This window comes from Trachurus japonicus, chromosome 7 (assembly GCF_045865225.1).
Source record: "Trachurus japonicus isolate A0001 chromosome 7, Traja_1.0".
NCBI classification, from domain to species: Eukaryota; Metazoa; Chordata; class Actinopteri; order Carangiformes; family Carangidae; genus Trachurus; species Trachurus japonicus.
Genome location: NC_140913.1, coordinates 30,205,784 through 30,221,906, shown reverse-complemented (window position 1 = coordinate 30,221,906; position 16,123 = coordinate 30,205,784).

Below are 16,123 nucleotides of genomic sequence, written 5' to 3'. Positions count from 1 at the left end.
TAAGATAAGCAGCAACAGCAGCATGCATTACACTTCAGGCTGCAGCCCTGAGTGTGATACTGATCGTTTGCATTAAAGTGCATTAATATATTTTCTTTAAAATGTCCAAATATTCCTTTCATGTACTTCTGCGTCGTTAAAATCTGTTGATATTTTTACTTTTTTTGTTGTTTTTGATTTCTAAACCATGTTTGCACTGAACTTCATTTGTGTTTGTGTCCAAGTCATTTTAATACACTATGATGAATAAAAAAAATTAAAAAAAAAACTACAAATCTGAAAAAACTACAAATAAATTCACCACTGAAGTGAAGTTGGTTAATTCACCCTCCAGAGTAAAAGTTCACTGTTGCATCATTAATGAAGCTGTTTGTTTGTTTCGCCACTAGATGGAGCAAACACTCTTCTGAAATCTGCTCTGAACCGTCAGCGACCACAGATCAGCTCATAAAAGTCCAACATGGAAAAACTGTGAACAGGAGGAAATAAATTACAGGATTTAACGCTGACATTTACCCACAGATCACATGACACATTTACCTTCAAATCAAAACCAGGCAAGAACAAGATGAAATGAAAAACGTTTATGGAAACAGGCTGTTGATGCGTTTTATGACGGTGAATATAACGAACACGTGTGTGATCCGTCCTGCAGTGAACATGAACTTTATGAAGCTTAAATACTCCAGTTTTATTCTGTTTATATTGAACTTCCACATTTAATCAACAGATACAGTTTGGATTAAAGTTTCCCAAAAGTACAAAGAGAAGTTAAAACAAGCAGCTGCAACTTTACTGATGTTTACACACGAAAGCATTTTGAGGAAATGTATAATTACTGTATATAATGTAAATGATTCTGGAAATGGGCCATTCTGCACAGTGTGCACTTCTACTTTTGGTACTTTTAGTATAGTATATTTTGATGTAGCCTACTTTCACTAAAGATTACGTCATAAATAATGATGCATTTTTTATTTTTCTGCAGACCAGGTACTTCTACTTTTGGTACTTTAAGTATATTTTGATGTACTTTCACTAAAGTGAAGATAATGTCATAAATAATGATGCAATTTTAATTTTTCTGCAGAACAATTACTTTTGGTACTTTTACTATATTTTGATGCTGATACTTTTGTACTAAAGTAAATATAAAGTCTTAAATAAAATTGCTTTTTAAACATTTTCTGCAGAAAAAGTACTTTGACTTTTGGTACTTTTAGTATATTAGTGTATGTTGGTAGTGATGCTTATGTACTTTTACGTTATTGTCATAAATAGTAATGCATTTCATACTTTTCTGCAAGAATACTTTTACTTTTGAAGAATATAAAGTATATTCTGACAAAAATACTTTTGCTTTCAGTAGGATTTTGAATACACTGGTGTATTACTACGTTTACCTCTGAGAACTGACCTTTACAAACTCTTTACAACAGTTTCTTCTTCTAATTAATGTGAGAATCTCAGTGTTTATTATCACAGCTCCTGCTCATGTTATCGTGACGCCGTCCAAACAGAGACTGAGACGTTTTGCAGCTCTAAATCACAGACGGATCAATAAATAAATCACCAGCTGGTCGAGATGCAAAATGTTGATAATATGGTCCCCAACAATGATGCTAATGTGTGTTTCATGGTTTTCTGTCTGTGATGCTGCTGCTGCTGCTGCTGCTGCTGCTGCGAATCCTCCGAGGAGTTCAGAGAGACGCTGGTCGTCCATGGGAACCGGAGAGTGGTTTCCCATCAGCAGCTGTTCCTCCTCTTTGCCCCCGTGCCCTTCAGAAGGAGAGCGAGAGGATCCCGGATCTGCAGGGAAGCACAGGGAGGAGGAGGAGGAGGAGGAGGGCTCTAATTACTGATGCTCAGCGGGGGCCGATGGCTGTTGCTCCGGCCGCTGGTCACTTGGGAGCTTCCCTGACCCCGACACTGAGTAAAAACAAAAAAGATAAGGACGGGAAAATGGGGCTACAATTAGCCCTGCGTAGCCTCCGGGGCCGGGATCAGTGGAGGAGAAGCACAGATGGGACTTTCTCACTTGGATTTGTTGAATCCACATTGCAGTAATGTGTGCTACGCTGCTGCACTGTGTGTGTGTGCGTGTGTGTGAGAGAGAAATCACTGCAGTCTGAAGAAATGAAAAGACGTGTTTGCATGGGAAATTAATTTATTTCACAGAGAATGCTTGTAATAAGGAAGAAAAACTTGTTCCACCATCAGATTTTTCTACTCATTTCAAGTGAAAATATGCTTGAAAGAAGTAAAAACTGTCTAGAAACAAGCTACTTTTTTTTTTTTTTTACTGCATTCTGAAGAAATGAAAAGATGTGTTTGCTGTTTGTATGGGAAATCTTAATTTATCTCACAGAGAATGCTTGAAATGAGTAGAAAAATCTGATAGTGGAACAAGTTTTTCTTACTACAAGCATTCTCTGTGAGATGAATTAAGATTTCCCATGCAAACACATCTTTTCATTTCTTCAGACTGCAGTAAAAAAAAAAGTAGCTTGTTTCTAGACCGTTTTTACTTATTTCAAGCATATTTTCACTTGAAATGAGTAGAAAAATCTGATAGTGGAACAAGTTTTTCTTATTACAAGTGAAAATATGCTTGAAAGAAGTAAAAACGGTCTAGAAACAAGCAATTTTTTTTTTTTACTGCAGTCTGAAGAAATGAAAAGATGTGTTTGCATGGGAAATCTTAATTTATTTCACAGAGAATGACGTCATCCACCTGAAGATCTGCTGCTGCTGCTGCTCTCCACCGTGACCTTGGTTGTTTATATATGTAATCAAAAGGATTTGCTCTCCAAGCTTCATTAGCTAAATTCCTTGATTGGCTCAGGGCTTTTGTGTGTGTGTGTGTGTGTGTGTGTTGTGAGACAAAACAAAAAGTGTATCATTTTTTTTTGTGTGTGTCAGATGGCCCCCATCGCTGCTCCAGCTGGACAGGAGGGGCCGCGGCCACCTGGATGCCGAGTCCCGGTCCTGTGAGATCCTGCAGTCTCCTCTGCCATGTGAAGACTCCACTTACTACGCCACTGAGAGGTCCATCTGCTCAGGACGACACCTCCCAAAGAGCAAACTCACCCCCACCCCCACCCCCTCCCTCCTCCTCCATCTACCCCTCCCCCACCTCTTCCCCCACCCATCCACCCTCCAACGATCACCATCACCTCCTCCTCCTCCTCCTTCCAGTCGTTCTCCTGCCTCTCAGCTAAATGAGCAGCGTGTCAAATGGAAGGAGGATTTACCCTTGTGCTTTGCTTTATAACTGGATAAGAGAATGAATTCACGGCTCCATGCATGATGCAATGAATGAGCGAGCCCACCTGCTCTTCTTCTGCTTCTTCTTCTGCTTCTCCTTTCTCCTCCTCCTCCTCCTCCTCCCCCTCCTCCTGCTGCTGCTGCTGAATCGACAGATATGTCACCTGTGCCTGACTTTGCACGAGCTTATAGGCATACAGCATGTTACACGCACAGAGAAAAACACAACCGTGCTAAAAAAAATAAAAAGAAAGGGAAAGGAAAGCTGTGTTTTTCCTCCTACTTCTTCATTTTTTTTTTGTTTTTTTCTTCAATTTTTTAGGTCAAAAATAAGAAAACAACACTTGCAGACTGTCTGATTTTGCTTGGGTGAACCCGCAGGCCGACAGATTTTGGCAGCTGATGTTCAGGTGAACAGCTTGTGGGTAAACCAATTGCTGATGCATGCAGACGATTCACGGCTCAGACGGCGTCTCGCAGCCTCTCTCTCTCTCCCATCAATTTCCACACACATACACACACACACACACACACACACATACATGCACACACACCTCATTTAATAAATGCTGTCTGTTTATTTGAAATTGGATGTGACAGCCCTGTGTCATTTCACCGCACTGTCTCGGAGCAGACAGTGATGCACGCGCGCCCACTCCTCAGTTTCCATCAGCAGGTATTGATGTTGCTTTAATGAAGTGCCTAGCACTCCACCCGAGGAAGAGACAAGTCTGTCAGCATATGTAAATGCTTCCTGCCTGTCATTGTTGTGGTGGGTTCAGCATGGGTCAGCATAGATTCCCCCTCTGGGAACCCTTTGTTCTGGGGCCCGACTGTGCCACATGAGGGGACCAATTACAGAGCAGCACAGCAGGACGGGGGTGCAAACTTGTTACCCCGCTGTAGTGAGCTAATTATTACCTCCACACTGTGCAGCAGCAGCAGCAGCAGCAGCAGCAGCAGCAGCAGCAGCAGCAGCAGCAGCAGCAGCAGCAGCACAGAGCCGCCGGTGCATCGCTGCAACTGCAAACAAAAGCTGGGTCCTCTTGTCTGTTTGGCCGGTTCCTCCACACACATACAGCACAGACGGCGACGACGAGGTGTAAAGAATTAAGTTTCATATCGAAGGCTCCATTATCACAGTTATGGGAAAAGGTCATCCTCATTTTCCAGCCGTAAATAGGGGGAAGTGAACTCTCTAAAGTCCCCGCGGAGCCGCTTTTGCATTGTCAATGCAAAGGCAATTTACAGGCTGCACACGCTGTCGACCACATAACCTTGATGTGGTGTCAAGAAAATGATTTATGAAAACGCTTCCTGCTCTGCTCGTCCCAAATGAGACCTGAGACCTGAGGCCGGACCAGAACCCCCCCGCCCCCCCCCAAAAAATAGACACAACAGTTTTTTTTTGTTGCACTGCAAAAACTCAAAGAATATTTGTCCTTTTTCTTGTCAAAATGTCTCATTTTTAGTCAAAACTAATCTCTTTCCACTTAAAATAAGACTCATCACCTAAAAATGTACTTGTTTTCAGATCATTTTCACTTGTTTCAAACAAATATTCACTTAAAATAAGTAGAAAAATCTGCCAGTGAAAGCAAGTTTTTTGTGCTTGTAATAAGGAAGAAAAACTTGCTCCACTATCAGATTTTTCTACTTATTTCAAGTGAAAATATGCTTGAAAGAAGTAAAAACTGTCTAGAAACAAGCTACTTTTTATGTGATGTTTGTTATTTTAAGTATAATGAGATTTGTTTTGACTAGAAATGACATTTTGACTAGAAATAAGACAAATATTCTCTGAGTTTTTGCAGTGTGTTGTTTCCAGGTCCTGATGCTGATGAGATATCTGCAGACTGTTTATCGCCGAGCAACAACAACAACAACAACAGAAAAGAAGGAAAACATTTGGGCTGATGTGCTAAAAATTAACTTGTTTTTAGATAATTTTCACTTGTTGCAAACAAATATTCACTTGAAATAAGTAGAACAATCTGCCAGTGAAAGCAGTGATGCCATATATTTTTATTTATAGAAAATTAACTTTTAGTTCAGACATACATAATTACTCAACTCGACATGCTGCTGGAGGTTATTTTATTTTACCCAGGGCACTTTCTCAATGTACAGTATTATATAGAGCTATGAAAGAGTGGAATGCCCTTCTGAATTATGTTATACAACAAAGAAATAGTTAGTTTTAAAATGAAACTAAGAGATTATTATTTCGATTGTAATTTTGACTATTAGTAGGCTATATCTGTAAATTGGGTCTTGGCATCCTTGTTGTGTAGTGATTCAATGTAGGAGCTGGTAATGTCTGTTAGGTGTTCGTCTTGGATGTTTTGTTTGTATGTGTACAGTATGTATAAAGTATGTGTTTTCTGTATGTATTTTTGTTTTTATGTATTAAGTATGTGTTGTGTGTTGATGGTTTGTATTTGTCACTTATGAAGATGAAAAGACCCCAGGAAGAACAAAACAAAACAAAACAAAACAAAACAAAACAAAACACCTGAGCAGGAGCTGCATCACTGCCAGTGTTTCAGGGAGGTAAAAGTAAAAGTACAGGATGTATTTTTAGGGACAAAAAAAAAACAAAAAAAACACCCACCCACCCCTCCTTCTCTTACATTCAGCCCATCCATCTCCTCCTCCTCCTCCTCCTCCTCCTCCTCCTCCTCCTCCCCCAGTGACCAGCCCAGCTGCTGGGGGCGACCGGTCTCCCCCTCCTCTCCTCGTGTGTGGGGCCAGTCAAGTGGAAAATGGCTGCTACCGAGAGAGCCCACTTTAGAGAGCCATCATCCTTTGAAGGGGCATGATGGCCTTTGACAGCCACAGTGTTAACACGGAGCCCACACACACAAACACATCGCCGCCGTGTGTTTACTGCTAAAGCCGGATCAACGGGGTCTGGGGGTCCGGGGTCCTGACTGAGTCCTGCATGAGCTCCGAGTCTGTGGCTGTGGTAAAAACATGACACAGGATCGTTCACAGGCGGGTCGAGGTCGCCGTCAGTCGAGCTTTTAGCGAACGAGTCGCTGTCTGATGTGGTGATGTCGTTGTTTGACTTGTTTGACACAACACTCACTCACCTGTCTTCTCCGTCAGACGTTACACCTCACACGCCTCCTGCTCTCACCGGTTTACTGTTAAAGGAGACACATTATGGAAAAACATCACTTCTTGAAGGCTCTTTAACTTTCCGGACTATAGAGCCCACCTGAGTATAAGCCGCACCAGCTAAATTTGAAAAGAAAATACATATATAGGCCGCACTTGAATATAAGCCGCAGGTTTTCATGTTGTAACATGAGATATTTACACAGAAAGACAGTAGAGAACTGTGCAAGTCCGCTCGCTTTTCCGCTGTTTTGGTTACGCTCCTCTCCTCCATGTGCATTTGTTTACAACGAAGCCAGCGAAAAATCAAGTTTGTGTAGTCTTAACCGTAATAAACAAAAGATTATGGGTTACGGAGCTCGTTTGTGTTGCGGTGCCGCAGAGACGAGAGCTGGGACATCGGGGGGCGCGGAAAAAAGTAGCGGCTTATAGTCCAGAAAGTACGGTGTATTTGGGTGTTTGTTTTGCCTTCCGGCCGCCAAAATGTGAGAATTGACAAGAAAAATCTATAATTTTCAGGTTCCTGAGGTTGAAATCCATGTGGTTCTACAAACTGTATTATCAGTTGTTACACAGTGATGTCATTAGTTTTCGAATTTGCATAATCCCACCCCTACCTGTGAGTATAGGTACCAGTAGAGGGGGCGTGGCCTGATGAGCAGTGGCTCATTTGCATTTAAAGGGACAGACACTGAAACCAGACATTCTGTTTTGAGAGGATGAAAAGAGCTGTGATGTTTGATCCTTGGGGGATTTTGACCAAAACATGTCACAGATATGACTTGGGAACTATTTAAATTTGTGGAAAAGGGGCAGAATATGTCTCCTTTAAAACTCTGATCCTCAATGTGTGCGTGTGTTGTTTCTCTTGTTGTTTTCATGCAACAGTCAAATAAACAAAAAGTCTTCTTATTTACACACATTTGTTTCATTGCATTCATACTTCATGAAAAGCCTCGCCGTGGTCGATTCTAGTTTTTCAATTTCCTGCGTTAAATCAGTGGCATAAAAACACACACACACACACACACACACACACACACACACACACACACACACACACACACACACACACTGAATAGAAACGTGTGAATAAACTGTTGAAACAGGATATTTCTCTTTAGCACTGTGCTCCTCAGTGAGAGACAATATAGTTTTAGTGTCTGTTACATAAACTTTAAGTGTTTTGTTTGGCCTTTTGGGGTCAGTGAGGATACGTTGATTCAACTAGAAATGGTGGATTCATTATTAACTCACCTAGATTATGGAGTATTATTGCATTTTACACTGCCCATACAATTGGAGTAATTTTTTATTTTTTTTTAGACACATTCCTCTTTTTATTCCTATTTATACACATTGCTAATCTGAGCCCCAGGATGTAATTGTCATGCTTGTGGACAAATACGCCACAACGTCTTAATGCAGGGTCATACTCAATATTAGTGAGTAACATTTGAAAGAGAAATATTGGACAATATCTTATGCATGAATATGTGTTTCTGTTAAACTGGCCAAGGTTGAAAAATTTTAACAAATCCCTCAATCCTATTGTTCAATAACCCCCAATTTTGTTTAAGCCTGAATTCAAAGGTTAATTGTGGTTTCATTTTCACAGAGATTATGTCTGGAAGAGATTGATCAATAAACTTTTTAGGAGATTCACAGGTTATCAAGAATAAATCACATTGTCACAATAACTTTAAGTTAAGTTAAGATTCCTTTATCTGTCCCACAGTGGGGAAATTTACATTTGTGCAGCAGTGATGATCAGAAGTAATAAAAAATACTTTATTCCAACTACATGGGTGACAAGACAGTGTATTTTCCATTTGGAGTGAGTTCCCGGCTACCTGTTGAATCTAAGGGCGTATTCACACCAGGCCCGTTTGGTCCGCTTAAAACGGACTTTTCCTCTGGTGCGGACTTTTTGGGGAGGTGTGAATACAAACCAGCGGACTCTGGTGCGGATCAAACAAGTGGACCGAGACCACCTCTGCAGCTGGGACTCGGTCCACTTGTTTGATCCGCACCAGAGTCCCAAACGAACCCTGGTGCGGTTCGCGTACAGTGTGAATGCAAACCGAACCTTTCCCGAACCAAATGCAAAATCCAAGCGCCTTTTTGGATTCAACAGGCTTCCGTTGTTGTCAGAAAATGTGGAAATTATCAACAATGAGCCGTGGGTCAACATGGAGCACAGATAGACACGCTGCCTCCTTGATATCTGGTCAGTGGAAAACATTTATCAGATGCTGGAGAGGATGCACCCGTCACCGTTAAGGATCTTTTTTTTTTTTTTTTTTTTAACTTCTTCATCCTGAGAGAATGATTATGTTTTTTTGTTTGTTTTTTGCTGTGCCGTCCTTATTTCTTTTTTTTTTTTTAGCGCACCAGACTAGGTGTCAACATCTACACATATAAACGGGTACAAATCATAAGCCGTTTACACGTCTTTTTTCCCCCTCCTCCTCGTTAATTTCTCACCAATATATAGGCTATAGTATTTTAAGGGGTGATAATGTTGCCTGAAAGCTTCAGATAATAATGGACTGCGTGTCAGTCCCCCCTCACTTTATCTCCACGTAGCCTACCCGTCTCTCTCCAGCTCAAAATAAAGGCCGGGAAAAAAAACAAAACACCGACTCCTCCAGCCTGTACTTCGAAGGAGGCTCAACATCGCCAGGCTTTGTGTTCATGTTCCAGCTTAACAAAACCTCAAGCCCCGGCCCGAGTTAACACGGTAGGTTACGAAGCTGGTTATCAACTTGCTCCTGACGTGAGGAGCGTAGGTATTCCCTCATCTGAACATCTGCAGGTGCCAGGCGGAGACGCTCTGAGAGAAAGTAAACAGCAGCGGATCAGCTGATCTCTCCGTACAAACGCAGACAGGCGGCCGCCTCAAAATTTATAATGCAGAAAAAACCCTGGTCTGAGTACGCTGATAATTTTTATCCAATCACTGAGCGACTGTGGGACACACGTGCTTTTGTTTACAAAGTTGATCCACTTGTGAAAAAATGCAATGTGAATACAAACCGCACCAAGTAAAAAAAAATTTAGTCCGCACCAAAGCAAGTGAACTATCGGACTTTCCTGGTGTGAATACCCCCTAAGTTTCCTTTTAGCTCAGTTTCCACCAGGGAAACATCTGTCTCTACAGCTGCCAACAGGTGTCTGTTTGGTATTTGCTGCTGAACAAGTGATGTACATTAAGTTTTGTATTAGTTTAAACAAAACTAATGAGCGCAGTGAAACCAGAATTGTTGAGCTACGCTACGGAGGCTCATGGGATTTCTTGGTTTCCCTCATCAAACTCATCAAATACACAATCCAACAACTCCAAAACGCTCTGGTGGACAAGTTGTGACCTGCACATTCACCACGCTATGAGATAATAACACAACGTTACCAGACAGAGTTGTTTTAGAGGGAAATTCATGCAAAACCGCTGATGCGCGTTCCCATTGGAGGCAATTTTTCATCAAACAGTCTCTGTATTTACCTCTAAAACAACTCTGTCTGGTAACGTTCTGTTATTATCTCATAGCGTGGTGAATGTGCAGGTCACAACTTGTCCACCAGAGCGTTTTGGAGTTGTTGGATTGTGTATTTGATGAGTTTGATGAAGGAAACCAAGACATCCCATTAGCCTCCGTAGCGTAGCTCTGAGCAGCTCACGGCTCTGCTCTGCCGTTCTATAAATAGCTTGCACCGACAATTAAAGGTAACGAACCTACTGCTATGACTATAGGGATTATGGCAATGGGCCAATTTTCCCTTTAAGAATAATATAAAATGATGTGTTTGCTCGTGGTATTTTGACATCGACCCTGCATGTTTCAGGAAACGTTACTGAGCAGCAGCAGCAGCAGCAACACGCTCATTAGCTGATGCAGTGCGCTCTAATCCACCTTTGCCCTTATGCAACAGCGTGCAGCCCAATTTATGGATGAACCAGCCGCAGATAAAAAAAAAAGAAAAGAAAAAAAAGAGCTGAAACCGTTTTCATCCCGGCCCTGTGCTGTGCTCATGTTGGCCGAGGTCCAGCGGCCTGAGCAGAGCAGAGCAGAGCCGAGCGCTGATCTATGGCCGTAACTCGAGCAGGCGAGCGGCACATGTTGCTGGAGGACACACACACACACACACGTGGAGCATCCGAATGAGCAACAGTGATTTTAACGGCAACAAATGGTCGAAGGTATGTCATTATCCAGATTTCTGTTGAAGGAGGGGGATCATTACCTGCCACAGATGCCACTGTTGTTTTGTGTCTCCATTTGTCCCGGGGCTATAGTATAACCCCGGTACTTGAAAAGAGCAGGAGGTGCCTTTGTGTGGACGCACACCTGATCTTAGCAATCAATTGGCAGCTCTCTGCTCTCTGCTCGCACACACACACACACACACACACACACACGTCTCCCAGGCTCTGCCTCAAGGCCGTCCATCTGTTGCTGCCAGGATGTGAGGCTATGGCTGAGTGTGGCAGTGTGGCAGTGTGTACAGGTGCATGTGTGTGTGTGTGTGTGCTGCTGGGGAGTGGGAGGTTGCAGAAAATACTGTATGTGATTTGTGGTTTTAGCGCCTGTTGTTGACGCCCCTTGCTGCTCCCAGAGGTGCTCGCTCTCCCGAGTCTCTCAAGTCATGAAACTGATATTTAAAAGCGGAATAAGGTGACAAACAAACGTGGCAGCAGGATGCTCGGTGTGTAATTAGCACAAACAACAGAGGAGGAAGCAACAGAGCCGCAGAGGAAAAACTCAGATCTATATGGAAAAAACAACAAAAAAGCACATTACAACCTTTATCTCATCCTATAAGCAGATGTAAACGAATACGCGAGAAGGAGAAATGTGAGGTAAAAAGGACAAAAAGACACATTTCCTCCTGACGTAGTGTAACAACAGATTGTTATTTCCTGCTGAGTCTGCTGTTTCTGGAGCACCTTATCTTCTGAGGGAACATTAGAGAGGCCTTTTGATGGCGGAGTTGAACGCCTTCAGCATTAAACACTCCTTTCTCTGTGTGTGTGTGTGTGTGTGTGTGTGTGTGTGTTTCTGCCGAGACATTTTACCCACAGTGTCTTATTTCAGTGAAACTCAAAGAGAAACACAACGCACAGGAACAACGGATGTGATTATGGCTGAAAGACGCAGCGTCCTTGAACGCAACATGCAGGAGGTTTAAACCACAACACACACACACACACACACACACACACACACACACACACACACACACACACACACACACACACACACACACACACACGAGAGAGAGAGAGACAACAGGTGAGAAACGTCTCACAGGACAGAGATGGAGTTTCACTTTCACTTTAACAGTTCTTTAAAGGGATAGTTCAACATTTTGGCAAATTGGCCCATTGCCATAATCCCTATAGTCATAATAGTAGTAGGTTCGTTACCTTTAATTGTCGGTGCAAGCTATTTTTAGAACGGTGGAGCAGAGCCGTGAGCTGCTCAGAGCTACGCTACGGAGGCTCATGGGATTTCTTGGTTTCCTTCATCAAACTCATCAAATACACAATTGAACAACTCTAAAACGCTCTGGTGGACAAGTTGTGACCTGCACATTCACCACGCTATGAGATGATAACAGAACGTTACCAGACAGAGTTGTTTTAGAGGTAAATGCAGAGACTGCTTGCTGAAAAACTGCCCCGACGGGAACACGCAACAGTGGTTTTGCATGAATTTCCCTCTAAAACAACTCCGTCTGGTAACGTTCTGTTATTATTTCATAGCGTGGTGAATGTGCAGGTCACAACTTGTCCACCAGAGCGTTGTGGAGTTGTTGGATTGTGTATTTGATGAGTTTGATGAGGGAAACCAAGAAATCCCATCAGCCTCCGTAGCGTAGCTCTGAGCAGCTCACGGCTCTGCTCCGCCGTTCTAAAAATAGCTTGCACCGACAATTAAAGGTAACAAACCTACTGCTATGACTATAGGGATTATGGCAGGAGTCGGGGGGAAAAATGGATACAGCATGGTACTGCGATATTTTGCATGGCAATATTGTATTGATATACGGACGCCAAGTATTGATCTGAACAGACTAAGAAGTTTATCTTATTAGAAAAAATAGATCAGAGACATCATTGCAGCATATTGCAAAGTTTTAATATCGCAATAATATTGTATTGAGACACAAGTATGGTGATAATATCGTAAATAGAGCGAGTAAAGTGGAGTGGAGCCTTTTACCGATAACCTTTTAACTTAACCTTGGTTTGTGTGTTACACTGAACAATCTCTATATGAGCTCACGAGAGACACTGACTGACCTTGTAGATATTGATCCTTTCCGATAGATGAGCTATAGATAATGTGATCCTGACTTGTTCTGTGTAGAGTCTGGTCATATTTGATGTACATAATATATAAGAAACCAATAAATAATTAATGGATAATGGAAAGGATGCATGTGTTGCAGCGCTGCCTCGTTCCGCATCGCTGCCTTTGTTTCTCTCTGTTGTTGTGACTGAAATAACATTTAATTTGTGGTTGTGTGTGTTTTTTTCTTTCTTTCTCTCTTTTATTATTAAATCTGTGTGACATTTGGTTTTTGTAATTCCTTTTAATTGGTATCAAAGGACTCATCGTCGGTTGTCTGGCAGTAGTAACCAGTGTGGGGGTTTTTCAGCTTTAATGACTTATTTCATCATCTCGTACAGATTATTGATCTTTCTCGTGGCTGCTCTAAGTGGAATAGTTGGGGAACGGGAAAACGCAGCAAAGTGCCGTGTTTGTGTTTGTGCCGGTGCCCTCTCTCCCCGGATGCTCCCACTTCAACATGATTTAGTTCATTATGTGGATTCGGTGCTGGAGAGAATGTCATATGCTAAGTTAACCTCTGCACGCCACGCTGGCTCGCCGCCAGTTATGAAAGGACACGAACATAAGACACACTCTCTTTGATGACGACAACTGGCAAAGTCCCCAACCTTTAAAACAACTCGAGCCGCTGCTGGATGAATCCGACGGTGTGAGTGCACTCAATAAATCTGCAAAGGGTCTGATTCAGACTCCCACACACACACACACACACACACACACAACGGCGTCCAGTGTCCTTGAAAGCAGCTAATGCCGTATCAGTTCAGGAAACACAAGATCTCCTCCGCTGTGTGTGCCGCGAGTCAATGAGTCACCGAGAGCACTTTTAACTGTGTGGATGGCGGCCGATGTCCCATTTCATAAATATATCGAGTCAAATGCTCACAGATCATTTTCAAAACCCACCCAGTCCGAGCCCGTGTCTCTCCATTGGACGGCCCGACGGCGAGGACAGCCAACAATCCCATTGAGAAATTAGCAGGGTCCCCTGTGCTTTCCTCTGCTTTAATGAATAATTCAGCTGTCAGGGTGAACGCGGGCCGAGGAGACCTTGTCACTGCCGACTGACTCAGCACTCTGCGGCCTGAGGGTGACACTCTACACCTGAGCTTCGCATCCTGTTCCTGTTCCCTCCATCGCAGGTCGTGGTGGTGGTGGTTGGTGCTGCTGTAGGTGGCCAAGGTGCAACAACTTGACTTCCTGTTCAGGTTCAGAATTGATTTGAAGATCCTGATGTTTGTTTTTTAAAAATCTTGAATGGTTTGGCACCGAGCTGAACTCATAGCTACATGTTCACAGAGCAGTTAGAGCTCCGAGCTCTGCAGATGAATTGAACCTGGATGTAGCGACTTCAACCAAAAGAGTCGCTGAGAGGCTAAGAACGGGCCTCGATGTCAGACAGACACGCTAAACAAAAAACTCACTGCAATTTCTAATCCAAATTCAAACTGTTTATTAACCAAACAAAAGAGGTTAACTCATAATAAAGTGTACAAACTAAACCAAAGTAATCACAGTGATCGACGAAAACCAACGGCAAATATAAAACGAGAATAGCGGTCAACAAAAAGTACTCTTTCTCTCCCTCTCGAACAAAGGAAAAGCAACAGGTGAACATAAGTGCTAGACCCGCTCCTAAAGTAATAACATAAACTAAATAATACTCCAAAACAACCCTTAAAGTGAAATTCCGGCGTAAGTGTAAACCATGGTCAAACACACCGTAACACCGAGTTAGACCCCCCCTCGAGAGATCAATTTGCCCGACCGCTACATTCACGAGATCCACCAACTTCAGCAAATACCGCAATATCGCCACACACGGCGCTCTCCGGATCCACTGTCTGACCGCAACCAAAACGCCACCATTTGCCCAAAATAATGCTCAGAACTGCACCAAATGTCATCAATAGTACACACAGGGTCCCAGCACGTAGTACGAGTTGTCAAACATCTGCTAGCTTTGCCTGTTTTCTTTAGCAAGAAGATGCAACTCAACTCACCTACTTCTCCTCCGGGAGCCGCTCGTTGGTGAGGAAGCCCTGACGAGTCGATCACCGAGTGCACCGGAGTTCCGCAGCTCTTAAAAATGCTCATTTGCGCCTATATCGTGGCCAGCACTCGATAATAATAGTTATAAAGTGATATGCAAGATAAAAAAAAAAAAAACTCTGATTGTATTTCCATGAGGTAATTGTTGATTGAGCTGCGGAACTCCGGTGCACTCGGTGATCGACTCGTCAGGGCTTCCTCCGGCTCCCGGAGGAGAAGTAGGTGAGTTGAGTTGCATCTCCTTGCTAAAGAAAACAGGCAAAGCTAGCAGATGTTTGACAACTCGTACTACGTGCTGGGACCCTGTGTGTACTATTGATGACATTTGGTGCAGTTCTGAGCATTATTTTGGGCAAATGGTGGCGTTTTGGTTGCGGTCAGACAGTGAATCCGGACAGCGCCGTGTGTGGCGATATTGCGGTATTTGCTGAAGTTGGTGGATCTCGTGAATGTAGCAGTCGGGCAAATTGATCTCTCGAGGGGGGGTCTAACTCGGTGTTACGGTGTGTTTGACCATGGTTTACACTTACGCCGGAATTTCACTTTAAAGGGACAACGAGTACTGTATTTGTATTTGGTTATAAAAGAGTCTCATATTAATGTGGATGAATCTATGTTACCACTTGTTAATGGGTCCATTTTTGATAAATATATCGTTTTGTCTTTATCGTTATTTTGTTATTATTATTATAGTGGTCAACTCGCCCAGCATTTCCTACTTTCGGTTTCGCGGACGCTGCCCGGCGGGTCATGGGAATAACGCCACCGAATCGCCGTTTATGGTCGGAACTATGACAGTATCTGATCGTCTTTGAACCTCTGACTTTCATTCTTGATTAATGAAATCCGTCCAAGAATTTCACCGCGCATGTGGAGGCTCATGGGAAATGTAGTGTGGAAACACTTCGCTTTCCAAATCTCCTCATTGTCCCTTTTAGTGCATAACTTCTACGTGTCTGTAAATATCCATTTCACCCAAGCCACTACAAGAGGAGATGATACAACGCTGATTAAGCCGTTCGCGGTATTTTTCAGTATTTGTTCTTTTTGTATTTGGTGTCTTTGGCGACATTCCCATGCTGGTGCATGGGAAATAACGTGCTCTACTCGGTTTTACCTGACAGCGAGAAGGGAGGGGGGAGGAGAGCGCTGCTAGAAGCAACATGGCGGAGAACCCGAAGAAGCGACCAAGTCTGGAGATTTTTAAAGTCCAGTCTCTTTTCCTCTGTTTTGCTAACCCTCCTCTCGGCCATGTGCATTTGTTTTTAATGAAAGCCGGCGAAAAATCAATCCATGGAGCGGTGGATAACTTTATATACCAT